Raw genomic sequence first — 14,060 nt, 5'->3', positions numbered from 1 at the left:
CTGGTTCCCAGGCTCAAATCAAGCCCAGGGTCACATGATACCAGCAGGGCCTCTGCAGCCATCAGGGAGCTGGCCTGAAGGCTCCAAGTCTGGGCCGGGTGACAGGTAGAAGTCTGAACTGAAACACAGGTGTCACCAAAGCCCTCCAGCTGGAACCGCACAGGTATTTGGGAAATGCCACCAAGCAGGTCTGGTGTACCCTGTGGCTAGCAGCCTGTCAGATGGGTTCTCATTCTTGGTCAAGTTCATAGTTCAAGCCCTGGCGTCTGCATCCTCCTGTGGCAAGTGCAGGCTGCTGGCCTTGTAATTGTAGCTGTTTCAGAATAGCCCTTGATACTTGTGGCCCCCGTGTGCCAGCTCCTGGCTTCACTCTGGGTCATGCCATGGTCTCACGTTGAACCCCAGCTCTGAATCCAGCTTGTTTCCCTTGTTCTTAGCTTCTGAACTGCTACTGATTTGGCCATCTTTTTCTATTTTTTTGTTGTTTGTTTAAAAATTATATTTATAGTTTTATTTCTAGTTCGAAACAATAAATGTCTGTTTCATATTTATTTTTTATAAATATGCTGGCATTTTTCTGCATAAAATGATAGTTGTTCACTATAGATATCCAGAAATTAAAAAAAAATCACTCATCAACTTAATGTCTAGAGATGATGACTGTTAACATTTGCTCTTTCTGCGTTTTTATGACTTACGTGATTGTGTGTCTTTTTTTTTTTTTTCTTTTGGGTCTGGTTGTGGGGCCTGAACTCTGGGCCTGGGTGCTGTCCCTCAGCATTTCAGCTCAAGTCTAGTGCTCTACCACTTGAGCCACAGTGCCACTTCTGGCTTTTTTCTTTTTGCTTATGTGGTGCTGAGGAATCGAACCCAGGGCCTCAGGCATGCAAGGCAAGTACTCTACCACTGAGTCACCTTCCCAGCCTGATTGTGTGTCTTTTAGTTTTATTGTTATTATAAAAGTGATGTACAGCTGGGTGCCAGTGGCTCACATCTGTAATCCTAGCTACTCAGGAGGCTGAGATCTGAGGATTGCCGTTCAAAGACAGTCTGGTCAGGAAAGTTTGTGAGACTCTTATCTCCAATGAACTGCAGAAAACCAGAAGTAGTGCTGTTGCTCAAAGTGGTAGAGCATTTGCCTTGAGCTAAAGAGCTTAGGGATAGCATCCAGGCCCAGAGTTCAAGCCCCATGACTGACAGAGAAAAAAATGATGTACAGAGGGGGATTGTGAATCTTTTTTTCCTAATAGAGATAGGTAGTCTGTGCTGATACTGACTAGGGACAAGGACACAGGAAAGCAAAAGCTGAATTTGGCCATCACGAAGAATGAACTTGTATTACTTGTAGGAAAATAGGTCGAACAGGAGATTATCATGGTAAGTGAAGTGAGCCAGTCCCACAAAGACAAGAAGTACATGCTTCCTTACATATGGGGGATCTAGTGGGGAGAAGGCATGAGAGTAGAAGGGACAATATTGAGGAAGAGAATGAGGGGCAGAAGAAGGGAGCATGAGAGAGAGAGAGCAATAGGGTTGGATATGAGCAACTTGTTATAGGCATACACACACACACACACACACACACACACACACACACACACATACACACACACACACACACACACACACACACACACACACACACACGAAAATGTCACAGTGGCTAGATGCTAGTAGCTCACCCCTGTAACTCCTAGCTACTCACAGGAAGCTGAGATCTGAAGATGGCAATTTGAAGCCAGCTTGGGCAGGAAAGTCTATGAATTTCTTCACTTAGCTACCAAAATAAATAAACTCAGAAGTGGAGCTGTAGTTCACTTGGTTGAGTACTGACCTTGAGAAAAAAGCTGAAGGACAGTGCCCAGGCTCTGAGTTCAAGCCTAGGACCAACACACATGCACACCACCACCACCACCACTACCAGTCACAACCACACACCACGTGTTTTAGGTTTGGTTGTACCCATAAACAAATCCTCTTCCAAAGTGGAGCCCTCCCCCCAACCAAATGTGCCCCCCAAAAGCACATTTGATCTTTAAACCGAGTGGGCCTGATAGAGAGACATATCTAAATAATTTCTTGGGGTAGATCACTTGTGTAGTATTAAATACTGGGAGACTTGTCTCTGGCTTTGTGTACATCATATCCTTGATTCTCCAACAGACCTAGATTTGCTGTAGCCTAGTAAGACATGAATGCTAAAAAAAAATCCTTCTTACTAAGATCTTGTCCTTTAAGTTCTGGGCTTTATATTTCTGGAGTCATTTGAAAGTTTGGGGAGAGAATTATCTTCTCTAAGAGGAGCCCCCAGAAAGGCATCCCCCCAAAATGTTTGTTTTTGTTATAGTAAGAGTAATCTCCATTCATTATCTACTTGCCTGTGGTAACAATTCTTTGGAGATCTAGCTATTTAATGAGCTCAGGAATTGGGTACCAGCTCCTATTCATGACAGCTCCTTGGAGTGGGTGGAGGGGGATATTAAGAAGTTTGTTTAAATAAATGTGTATATGGGAGTCTTTTCCAAGTAAACATTTCAGAGTAGAGCTGGGCCAGAATAATTAGGAGGTAAATTGCCATCTGGGCATGGCAGTCCATTTGTTTACCTTGTATTGAGTTCGTGTCAGCTAATGAATCCCTTGATTTAGAGTACCCAAATTTCTCTTTCTTGTAAAAATTCTCTCTTTTTCCCCTATGTCCCCCTTTCTCCTCCCCTCTTTCCTTTCCTCAGTCTCCTTCCCTCCCTCTCTCCCTCTTTCCCTCCCTCTCTCTTTTCCTCCCCCTTTCTCTCCCTCCCCTCCTCTTTCTCCTCTCTCCCTCCTCACTGGTGTTTTACTTGATTTGGGCAGTGTTTGGGAAAAGATCTCTAGGCATCTGACTTGTCTAAAAGCCAAGCCAGGCTGAAGTAGAGAGGGACAAGCAGGAGAAGTTCTTACTATCTTCTCTCAGAAGGGAGGGAGGGAGGGAGGGAGGGAGAGAGAGAGAGAGAGAGAGAGAGAGAGAGAGAGAGAGAGAGAGAGAGAGAGAGAGAGAGAGAGAGAGAGAGAGAGAGAGAGAGAGAGAGAAACCCTAATCCTGACCTGGGGGTAAATCCTCATAAAGATCCAGGTTAATTTTTCCTGCTGATCCAACCCTCAAATTCATTGTGAGAATTAGACAGTTCTGCAGCACTAATTTGCCAGATCCGATTGTATAATTATCTTTTATAGGCCTGGGTGTGATGCATGCTTGGTGTTTATGCTGCAGGGGGCTGAGTGTGCGTTTGGGTTTCAGAGTGGCTGCCGTGTGTCCTGCCAGGATGGATGGACACCCTCCCCCCTCCACGAACAGGTGGGTGTAGACAGATGCTGCTGTTGCAGGCCTCAGGTGAACTCACTTGTGGCAGAGCAGAGTAGCTCTGAGCAGAGCCAAAGTGCAGAGAGCAAGTCTCCATGGGAGGCCATGGGGGTGGCTAAAGTGGCATCTTCCAGAAACATCCGTATGCAAAGGTGTCACTGTGGGCATTCTGCACAGGGGGAGAGGGTGGTGTCTCAGTGAATTGGGGGATTGGAAGGAGGTAGGCGAATAAAAAGTCAAATTATTGTCATGACCTTAAGGCACCTCTGACATCCCAGGTCCCCTTCTCCATAAGAATTAAAGTTCTGCTTTATGACCGCAGAAATGTATTGAGGAATAGGATGGAGGTTAGACTCGTTGTGGAGGCATTACTATTACAGTAGTTCTGGTTTGAAAAGGAACCAGAACATTCTCATGAGCCCCTGATAGGATTTATGGCCTGGTAGACAGATGGGTTTGGAGGTGGGTTCCTGAAATGGAACCCAGCCCTGTGGTGTGCTGAGAGCTTCCTGGGCTCTTTTGTAGAACTCACTCCTGTCTGCTCTTGTTTCTTTTTAAAGTTTCTTTTGCAGTAGCTGGGGATGGAACCCAGGGCCTTTGCACCTGCCAGGTAAGTGCTCTACCAACAGAGCCACACTCCTGATCCTCCTCTTAGTTTTGGATTCACAATTTTAATTTTTATTCTTGCCAAAGAGATAACTAATTACATCCCATCCACTTTTCCTTCCTGACCATGGTCTTCTGCCTGGAGAAAGGGAAGCTCTCGTGTTTCAGCCTGGGTTACTGGAGTCTTCAGGCAATTTTGTGGGCCAGGTAGCAAGTAGGTGGGACTGGACATATTCCAGATTGATGTCTTCTTGTAGCCCAACCTGTGAAGCTCTTGATGCAGGTACCTCAGTCAAACAAGTCCAGGAGGAGAGGGCACCTGGGCCTTGGCTGGAGGTAGTAGATGGTGGTTGTTGGGCTGGGATTCAGGAGGAGGTGCATGGCTCAGACATCCTCAAGGTTTCAGGAAGGAACTGCTGTTGGGTGGGTAACAAGGTACTAGAAGGTGCTAGAAGCAGGGAGCTCCTGGGGGCGGGGTTGTGGACATTCAATTGAGCACTCCAGGCCCACTATTCTGCACATCAAGGACAGCCAAAGCAGTGGTAACACTGCAGGTATTCATACTGTGTGCACCTGTGGTAGGGCTCTCTCTCAAGGTGTTTGGCTGACGGGGTGTGGAGGCAGAGGCCCGATCTCTGACCAGTGGGAAGGCCTGGTCAAGTTGACACTGAGAGAAGGAGAAAGCAAATGTTCTGTTGAATTCAGAGCGGCTCTGAGGTACGACTGAGGCTGGAGGCTGATTGCTTAGAACTGTGCATGGAGAGAAGGGTGAGCTCCCATTGCTTCCAGCAGTATCCCTCTACCTGTGTGATACCCCAAGTCACCTGATTAGGACATGTCTGCCCCAGAGGGAACACGCTTACTGGCAAGAGCAGCAAGGTTGTGTCTGCTGGTTCCTTGGTGTGTGGGAGGCCACAAGAGGTCCCTTCCCCCACCCTGTGAGCAGAGGTCCCTCAGCGTTGGCTCATGAGGAGGACAAGCTGAGTCTTGATCCATCCTCCTGTACCACCGAATTCACCCATTTACCACGTCTCCAGAGGTTCTGGAAATTCTGCCCAACTTTCAGGAAATAGCCCAGTGCTCAGGCCCTTCCTGTGGTTCAATCCAGAATCACTGGGCTGGGGCCAGGCTTCAAGAAGACCTGATTTTGTAGCCACCTTCCCCAGTTACACCTTGTTTCTCTCTAGCTTCTGCCACAGCATCGCCTGATTTGGAACTTCCTGAGGGTAGGGTGATGAGTTAGGAGATAAGAAGACTCAAATGCTGTCCACCTAATATTAAGTGGAACACAGAGTGGAGATGCGGTGGCTTTGCAGGAACGGGGTCCACTTGAGAGGCAGGGTTGGAAAATGTACAGTTTGGTTTGCTCCCTGGTGACAAGCATCTTAGCATTTGCTAGTCCACTGGTGGGGACCCTGAGAGTGGTACCATTCATTAGATTTTCAGGGCTTTGCTGGTCAAGTCGCCCTGTCCTGTGCGCAGCCTCTTGCACTGAGGTTGGTGCCCGGATACCATCAAGGGTGAGAGAATGGAAGGCTGGCCTAGCAAATGGTTGCCTGCCTTGGGGTTTGGAGGGGCGTGTCCTGCAATGCAGGAAGTCCCTCCTCCTCCCACTATGGGACCCAGGGCCCAGGCATGGCTCATGGTCTTGGCTGCAAAGGGCCAGCCAGGCACTGTCCTCCGAACCTTAGAAACCACTGGACTGATGACGGGCCATGCTCATTCAGCAGAGAACAAAACTCCACCCAAACAAACCTCTCTGTTGTGTGTGAAGGTTACAAGTGTTCTGTTTCAAATCTGATGGTATTCTTTTCCCCCCACCCCTCTTTGTTCTTTCTTCTCTCTGTTTCCATTTGCCAACCTATGGGTATAAAGTAATTTCTCTGAGCCTAATGATGGAGAAGCTTAGAATGGAGCCTGTTATCTTTGAACATCTTTTGAAATACCACTCCTCCTGGTGTCTGAATTAGATGGAGCAGAGGCCGGATTTAAAAGATTAAATATCTATTTTAGATATTTGGTCAAGGACAGCAACTCTGAGGGTGTCAGGAATTCTGTGGTGGGGTGAAACGGCCCAGCATTCTAGAAATCCACACAGGAATGTACAGTCAATTATCATGTAGCCAGTCCACAGCTGCACACTCCTAATGCAGAATCCTATTCAATGAATGAAGACCTACAGTAATACAGACAGAGCCTATAAAAATAGTATCATAGGAGCCGTGTAAAAAGCCCAATCAAAACAAAATCACTCAGTGTTTGGCAATGGATTGTTTTCTACTTGAAGTCCACTGTGAAGTTGGCTTTTGTTTTAACTTGGAAAAATATGACTCAATGTGATCTCCGTTTACAGTTAGTTTATTCTGTCTGGTTTATTATCACATAGGACATACCTCTCATGTCAGTGTTAGTCATGGGCTGACATAAGAAATGGATTTCTCCCTTTATTCTAAATTAATAGGGTTTGATGCTACATTAGTGGGGAGCAACTGTTAAACTCCTGTGTCTCTAGGAGTGTAGTTGGGCATTTAGGGGCCACTCCCTCTACATTTGAAACCCCGGACATGATTTCATTCTTATCTGGCTTTCTGGTATAACCCTCCTCTTGTTTTTCTAGGTGAATCCAGAAGGTTCCTGCTGACTAGGTGGTGGTGCTTCAACCAAGAAGGAAGACAAGAAGAAAAAGAAAGGTAAGTCACACACAGTTGTGTCCAGGCAGCTCTTCCTGTATTGGGGGACTTCTCCTTCAAATAACCCTGGTACAGACATTTTTAAGATGCCCGGGGCACACTGGGCAGGCAGGAGTCTTGTAATTCATTTGCCATCAGAGAGGGCCCAGGTGTGTGAACATAGTACAGTTAATTCCTGCAAGGCTGTGTTCTCTGCCTAGCAGGCAGATCACATGATACCCTCACAGCTCTATCTTACTGATGAGGAAACCAAGGTGAAGGTACTGATCACGTGAGTAATTTGGAGAAGGAGCTGGATTTGAAATGGGGTCCATACCATTGTTGTACTCTGTGGCCATTTCATGCAATAGAAGGACTTTATCACAGCTGCCTGGCTGTCAGGCATCAGCTCCAGGTACCTGAAACTTTCCCACAGGGACTCCTCCACAGGCCCAGAGTTGGTGCAGTACTCTGGGAAAGCCTTAGGCAGGTGACTCTGAGGGCACAGGAGAAGGAGGGGCAGGTGGATTGCACCTGCTGGTCTTTGGGAGTGCTGAGACGGTTCATGGGATTTAAACTGGATCTCAGAATTTTCTGGAATACTGCCCACCACAGTCTGTTTCTAATAATGCAGGGGATGGGATAAGCAGCTGCTTCCTTTAGACAAGAGCTGGATTTGCCCATAGCTGTTTAGAGTCCTGCTTCCACATCAGTCGCCATTCCAGGTGTAAATCTCAGTGGCGGGCATGAGGCAGGGAGCTTGGAATATGAGCATGTCTGGTTAGAGACAGTGGCTTCCACTTCTACAGAGCCTGGGGAAGGGAGCTCTGTGTACCACGCAGGGGTTCAGAGCCAGACAGATGCTGTTTGTAAACGTGTTGCTATTGGTCAGATGTCCTGCCTTCCCTTCTCTAGACTTGGGTTTCCTCATCTGTAAAAGGGGGATAATAAAGACAATCCCTTCTGCATTGTGAAGTGAGATGAGAAAAGGCACCGTTAAGCTCCTAGCCTGTCACCTGGGACAAGTTAAACATTTGGTGGGTATTTGTGTTGATTTTTGTTTGTGTGTTTTGTTTTCTGTCTCAGTAGCTCTAGGTACAATGTTGGATGAATCTCTAAACCTCTGTGTCCTGTTGTGTAAGATGGTGATTGTAGTTCTCTGTCTTGAGGACTCCTGGGAGTTGGGTAGGTAGCCAGGATCTAGATCCTAAGAGATGTCTGTCTATTCGTTTCCCCACTTCTCTAGAGATCACTTACAAGGAAGGCAGACATTACTCTTAACTCTCCATCCACTGACACAGGAAGTCCTCCCATCTAGACTTTTCCATCTGATTCCTCTCCTGCCTTCTCCCAGCTTCCTCCTGGTCTTGGCTTTTTTTGAACCAGTGGGGCTGACCTGATTTTGAGATGCTGATCATAGCTTTCCACTACCATCCCATCCCTGGGACTCTCCATTTCATCTCCCAGCAGCCTCTACTTCCCCTGCTTTGTATCCCACTACCAAGACTGGACTCTGCACTATTGACTTGGGTACTCACTACATGGTTGTGGGCCCCACAGCCATGGCGCTGGCCACTTCTTTACCTGGCAGACCTTACCTACAGTACTGGCTTTGCCTCCTGCTCATATCTTGAGGGGATGGAGATAGGAGAGGGACTGGTTTCTACATCTCGGGTATCTTTTCCTACTCTATTCCTTCTCTCTCTGTGACGATTGAGATGGGAGCATTGCGAGAGGCAGGTTTTGAAGTCATTCTTTTGTTGCCCTCTGATTTGGAGCCTGGTATCTGTGTGTGTGTGTGTGTGTGTGTGTGCGCGCGCGCATGCGTGCGTGCGTGCGTGCGTGCGTGCGTGCGTGCGTGTGTGTGTGTGTGTGTGTGTGTGTGTGTGTGTGTGTGTGTGTGTGTTGGGGTTAATGAGTGACTTCCAAAGGGATTTCCAGGAAAACTATGGACCCTGCTTTCCTGGAAATGAAACACTTGGCCTTCACCCCCTGCCCTCAGATGACCCCACCCCAAACTGGGTCATTCCAGAAGATGCCCTTTCTCTTATGAAGATAGCAGTAATTGCCTTCATTGTTCATCCATCCATCCATCCATCCATCCCTCCATCCATCCATCCATCCATCCATCCATCCATCCATCCATCCATCCATCCATCCATCCGTCCATTCCTTTATTCCTCTATCCATCTAATAGGTATTCATTGGGTACTTCCCATTGCTGGGACGACTTTACATGGAGAATTGAGCAGAGCAGGATGGTGCTAATTTGAGGGAGCTTACCTTTTATTGGAAGTAAACAACAACAAATAAGTAATTTTTCTGGTATGTATTTTATGGAACAAAATAACTATGGGGAAGTACAGAGAGCAAGGAGAAAGGAAAATACAAGTTACAGTAGAGAATGCAGGAATTGAAAGAGGATGGATACATGGAGGGATACTGTGTTCTGGACCTAGGGGGAAGTCACAACTGAGACCCCAAAGCAGGAGCATATAAGGTACAAGGTGGGTTTGAGACCCAGTGCAGGTGTGGTTGGAGTTCACATGAAGGGCTGCACATGAAGGCTCCAGGCTTTGAACCTGAGCAGGTTTCTGAGGGATCCAACTTTCTGTGCAATTGCAGGATAGACACCCCAAGGAACAGGTTATCAGCAGAGGAGAGGGTTCAGACAGGAGCAGCATGGAAGAGGCCCATCTGTCTCCTGTCCTGCCACATACATGTGACAATAGAATGATGGATGGTGGTGATGATGAGCTGAAAAACCATGGCCCAATCAAAGGAACTGCTTTGCAGCAGCCAGGATAGCCTAATTTAGTAGAGCCTCTAGGATTTGGGGGCCTGGTTTCATAAGAAGATTCTTTTCTTCCCCTCATATCCTCCTGTAGAGCCACTAAATGCCACACTGGTAGAGTCAAATCCCAGCAGCAAAGAATGGCAATGGGGAAAAGCAAGAGAGTAGGGAAGTGGGTAGGGGAGACCAGATGCCTGTTTGCCTGTTCTGACGGTGTAGGGCAGGAAGGGGTGCCAGGACCGTCCGGGAGACCCCTCATAGCGACATCACCATGTCACAGGGCAGCTAAGGGGCCTACAGACCTTCTGTGTGGTCTCCCTAGCTCTCTGGGGCCTCGCCTTGTTCTCAAAGCTTTGTGTATCTGTCTTCTCTCTGTGAGAATATGACTTGACAGCCACATGAATGAATGGGTTGGCCATCATACCACTCTGAGGTCACCATGCTCATGAGAGCTTGTGTAGATTACCCCCGTCTTCCTGAGATGAGTCCATAAGGACCACCAGTTGGTGGGTTTTGTTTGTCTTTGCCAGTCCTGGGACTTGAACTCTGGGCCTGAGTGCTGTCCCTGAGCTTTTGTGCTCAAGGCTAGGGCTCTACCATTTGAGCCACAACTCCACATCTTTCATTTTTGTTGGTTAATTAGAGATAAGAGTCTTACAGGGACTTTCCTGCCTCAGCTGTCTTTGAACCATGATCTTCAGATCTCATCCTCCTGAGTAGCTAGGATTACAGGCACGAGCCACTGGTGCCCAGCTCTTGGTGGTTTTGAACACATGTCTATGATAGTCTGTGACCTGGAAGCTGAGCCTTTAGGAGAGTGAATAACTGGTATCTTCCTATGAGGGACTTGTCTATTTCTTCTGTATATGACTCAGAGCTAAAGCTGGGCACCCACTTCTCTCTGAAGACTGGAAACTCAGAGAAGAGAAAGGAGAGTGGCAGTAGTGGAGTTTTCATTGTGTTCCTGCTAAGGTTGAGTGTTTGTGCACCCACAAACATGCCTCTGGGGATCCTTTCCCACTCAGTGGTCCAGGGAGCTGGCGGAAGATGGCAGCCTGACGGCTGGGTCCGCAGAGAAGAGTCATCTTGCAGTGTTACTCATTTGCACTGGCTTCATATTTTTTTTCTTTTTGATCACTGTTAACTCTCTACCTTATATCCCTAAAGCTCCCGTGTGAGATCAGCAGGAGGAAAGACCATTTAAATGGATTAAAATGCTGACACCCAGAGAGGAAACGCTCTTTCTTCAGCTCTATCCATCATGTACAAGTGTGTATGTGTGTGTGTGTGTGTGTGTGTGTGTGTGTGTGTGTGTGTGTGTGTGTGTGTGTGCATGTGAACTTACATGTGCATTGGGGAGGAAAAGATATTAAGGCTTAGTTGATGAGTTCCAGCATAACTGGGAACAAAAACGGACCCTGGTCTGTGCCAGTGGTGCCAGAATGAGCTCACCTGGGGACTGAAGCCGTGCCTAGGACCCGCCAATGGGTCCAGCCATGAGTCACTCAGGTTCATGTCCCTGTGGCGGGCTCTGTCCCCAGGCCTCCCACTTCCCCCTGGGACATCATGGTCACTGCTCAGGCTCAAGCCTGATGACTCACTTGGTCCCTCGAGCCAGCACCAGGGGTGGAGTCCCTCTCCGTCTGGCATGTGGACCCTTAGTGCCATGGATATAGCTCAGCCAGTGCTGTCTTGGAGGCTGCGTGCCAGACATGCGCACCGGGAAAGCCCCGCTCTTGCTCTGGGAAGTTCAGGCAGAAGGCACGGCAGTTGCAAACGCATTTCAAAATGCAATTGGAAAGTGGGAGGTGCGGGGAAGCGCTGTGGAGGTGACACAGCCAGCCACAGCCCTTGCTCTCCAAACCCTGGGGTGACTTTATCAGTGGCACCTGAGAGATGGGGAAGGAACTGAAGCCTGTCCCGAAGTGCTGTGTGCAGAACGAGGTGCCATGTGCAGAGAGGAGAGAGAGAAAGTTTACCCCAAAGACCAGTGGCTGGCAGGGGATCAGATTCCCCTCCTCCCTTGCTTTTAGCCTCTGCTGTTCTCTCTTCTGCTTTCATCTTCTGAGCAAGGGAATAGTGTCATCTTTTCTCCAACTGTCATCCTTACACCTGCCTGGAGCCGAGGCAGTGAGACAGACATCCAGTGCTGTCCACTCTGAGGTCATCTGTGTTGATTGTCTCTGTTAGAAGCCAGGTCGCAAGAGGAACTTTCTGAGGGTTAAGAAAAAAAAGAAGGAACAAAAGGACAAAAGAAAGGAAGAAAAGTAAAGCCCCAAACTATTTGGGGGAGTTTGTTTGGTTTACCTTGTTTATTTTCTCTGTCCCTATCTGTCTGTCTGTCTCTCTTGTTGGCAGGACTAGGAATTTGAATTCAAAGCCTCATACTTGCTAGGCAGGTACTCCACAACTTAAGCCACATTTTCAGTTCTTTGTTTATTATCGTCAAGATATTATCTTGCTTTGCACCCTGGCCAGCCTTGGGCTGTTGTCTTCTTGTGCTTCCCTAGATTACTGGGGATGGCAGGTGCCACTGTGCCCAGCCATTGTGCTCTCTCCCTAGCTGGGGTGACAAGCACACAACATCATGCCTAGCCATTGGTTGAGATGGAGGCTCATAAACTTTTGTACCTCCTCTCCCCGCCTAGACTGGCTTAGAACTATCATCTCCCATCTCCACCTGCTACGTAGTTAGGATTAGAAGCTTGTACCACTGGTACCCAGATTTTTTTATCCCCTTCTTTTTCTTCTCAGCTAAAAAGTAATTGTAAGAGAGACAATAGGAGAGTAGAGAAAGGGAGTACCCAGGAATGTATGGGTTTCTTTTCTCTGACTGCTTGTATTTGATGTCTGTCCCTGAGGCTATTCCTGAGAGACTTACATTAGAGCCTCAACTCTGGGGTCCCTGGTCACCGATACACACAGTGTAGAAACTGTTACAGTCATATAACACTCATTTTACCTATGGTCAGCATCTGTCCTTCTTAGAAGTGATAGGGTTGACTAGTTGTATCAAACTTTTGTCAGTTCTAGAAATGCCCACTTGTAGTCTTATTTCCATGAAGAGGGTTGAAGAGGTCTGAGAGAGAGAGTCCTGTTGAGGGCAGAGGTAACCAGATCTCAGGTATGGTGCCCACCTGTTGGGTCCCGTTTTTCTCAGACAGCTCATCAGACTCTTCTGGGGACAGTGAGTTAACTGTTTCTGTTGAGGGAGGGAGAAAGGAGAAGGAGCTGAGAGCCCTGTCACTCATAGGGATGGCAATGGCACTTAGCCCTGCCCTAAGGGTCATCTCCATGGGGTTCATGGAGTCATTGGGGTCCAGCAGACCTGGGGAACAGGTATACCCAAGGTATACGCATGCAAATTGGCCAGGGTGTGAAAGGGTCGGCTGTGGGTGACTCAGGCGGCTAGCAAACTATAAAAAGGAAGTGACTCATTTCTAACTCTGAACGAAAAACTCCTAAGGCCAGGCCGCCAGCACCTGTCTGGGACATGGTTAGTTATTAACGCTGCCAGTAAGAGTGTCATGGGAACGGCTCTGGCCTAGATCGCTGAAGGCAGCTTGACTTTTCCCAGCCTGCAGACTGTCCACTTGTCTTCTCCAGGATTCTTCTCCACCTGACCCCAAATGCAGAAAAACTCTGAGATGGACAGCAGAAGCCACCAGGGATGGATTTGGGAAGGGAAGCTGTGACCTCTTTTCTCTAACCTGTTGGGAGATCAGATACCAGGAGCAGCCTGACTCCACATCAGCTGTGTGTGAGTCTGGCTCAGACTCCAGTCCCCACAGCAGTGCCAAACCCCAGAGTTCTCCTTGCTGTGGCTCAGTTAGATCTGCACTGAGTGTCTTTGGTGGTGTGGTCCCTGTCTGCCCAAAGGGCCTGCCAAGAAGGAACAAATTCCATCACACCCTTGGAGGCCCAGACCCAAGGATCTTTCACTCAGGCTCTAATGACCTCTGTCCCAAGAGGATTGTGTTCATTCCTGTTCCATTCTGCTCCGGAATCACCCAGTCCCCTCCTGGGGCACTTTGTGATGCCAGAGCATCCTGCTTTGAGGAACGCTGTCCCTCAAAACTTGATCCGGGAGTTCACATCTGCTCTGCTTGGTCTTCTTTCTCCATGCCTAGAAAAGTACTGAATAGGCAGCTTCTTCTCTCAGATCCCAGCAGTCATGCATTATTGCTCTTGGAGGCGCATCACAGCTGGGGTACAATCCAAGGCTCTGTCTTTCCCATCCTCACAGCTGGGTAGGAGGAGGAAGGCTTTGGGGTCAGAACCACATAGGCATTTTAGCAATTCAGGATTCCCAGGGTCCAGAAGGATGTTCCAGCTGGGTGCCAGTGGCTCATGCCTGTAATCCTAGCTACTCAGGAGGCTGAGATCTGAGGATTGCAGTTCAAAGCCAGTCGGGGAAGGAAAGTCTGTGAGACTCTTATCTCTAGTTAACCACCAGAAAACTGGAAGTATCGCTGTGGTTCAAAAATGGTAGAATGCTAACCTTGAGCCCATAAGTTCAGGGACAGTGCCCGGGTCCTCAGTTCAAGCCCCCAGGACTGACAAAAAAAAAAAAAAAAGTCTGAAGTAGAGAGATGGCTCAAGTTGGTAGATCACTAGCCTTGAGCAAAAAATAACGAAAGGAAAGCATTCAGGTCCT

At 48.1% G+C, this 14,060-nt stretch overlaps 1 long non-coding RNA gene across 1 annotated transcript in view; it reads left to right on the top strand.

Annotated features, from left to right (window-relative positions):
- The window catches only part of LOC138807504 (uncharacterized), a 147,582-nt gene that overhangs the window by 119,843 nt on the left and 13,679 nt on the right, over window positions 1-14,060 (top strand). The window contains exon 2 of the long non-coding RNA XR_011366181.1: window positions 6,558-6,630. This is a non-coding gene — a long non-coding RNA (uncharacterized lncRNA). The remainder of the gene's footprint in view (window positions 1-6,557; window positions 6,631-14,060) is intronic.

Source organism: Dipodomys merriami, unplaced genomic scaffold (assembly GCF_024711535.1).
Source record: "Dipodomys merriami isolate MVZ:Mamm:240054 unplaced genomic scaffold, mDipMer1.0.p SCAF_42, whole genome shotgun sequence".
NCBI classification, from domain to species: Eukaryota; Metazoa; Chordata; class Mammalia; order Rodentia; family Heteromyidae; genus Dipodomys; species Dipodomys merriami.
Note: the sequence above shows the minus strand (reverse complement) of the source record. Positions and strands in the feature narration are given on the sequence as shown.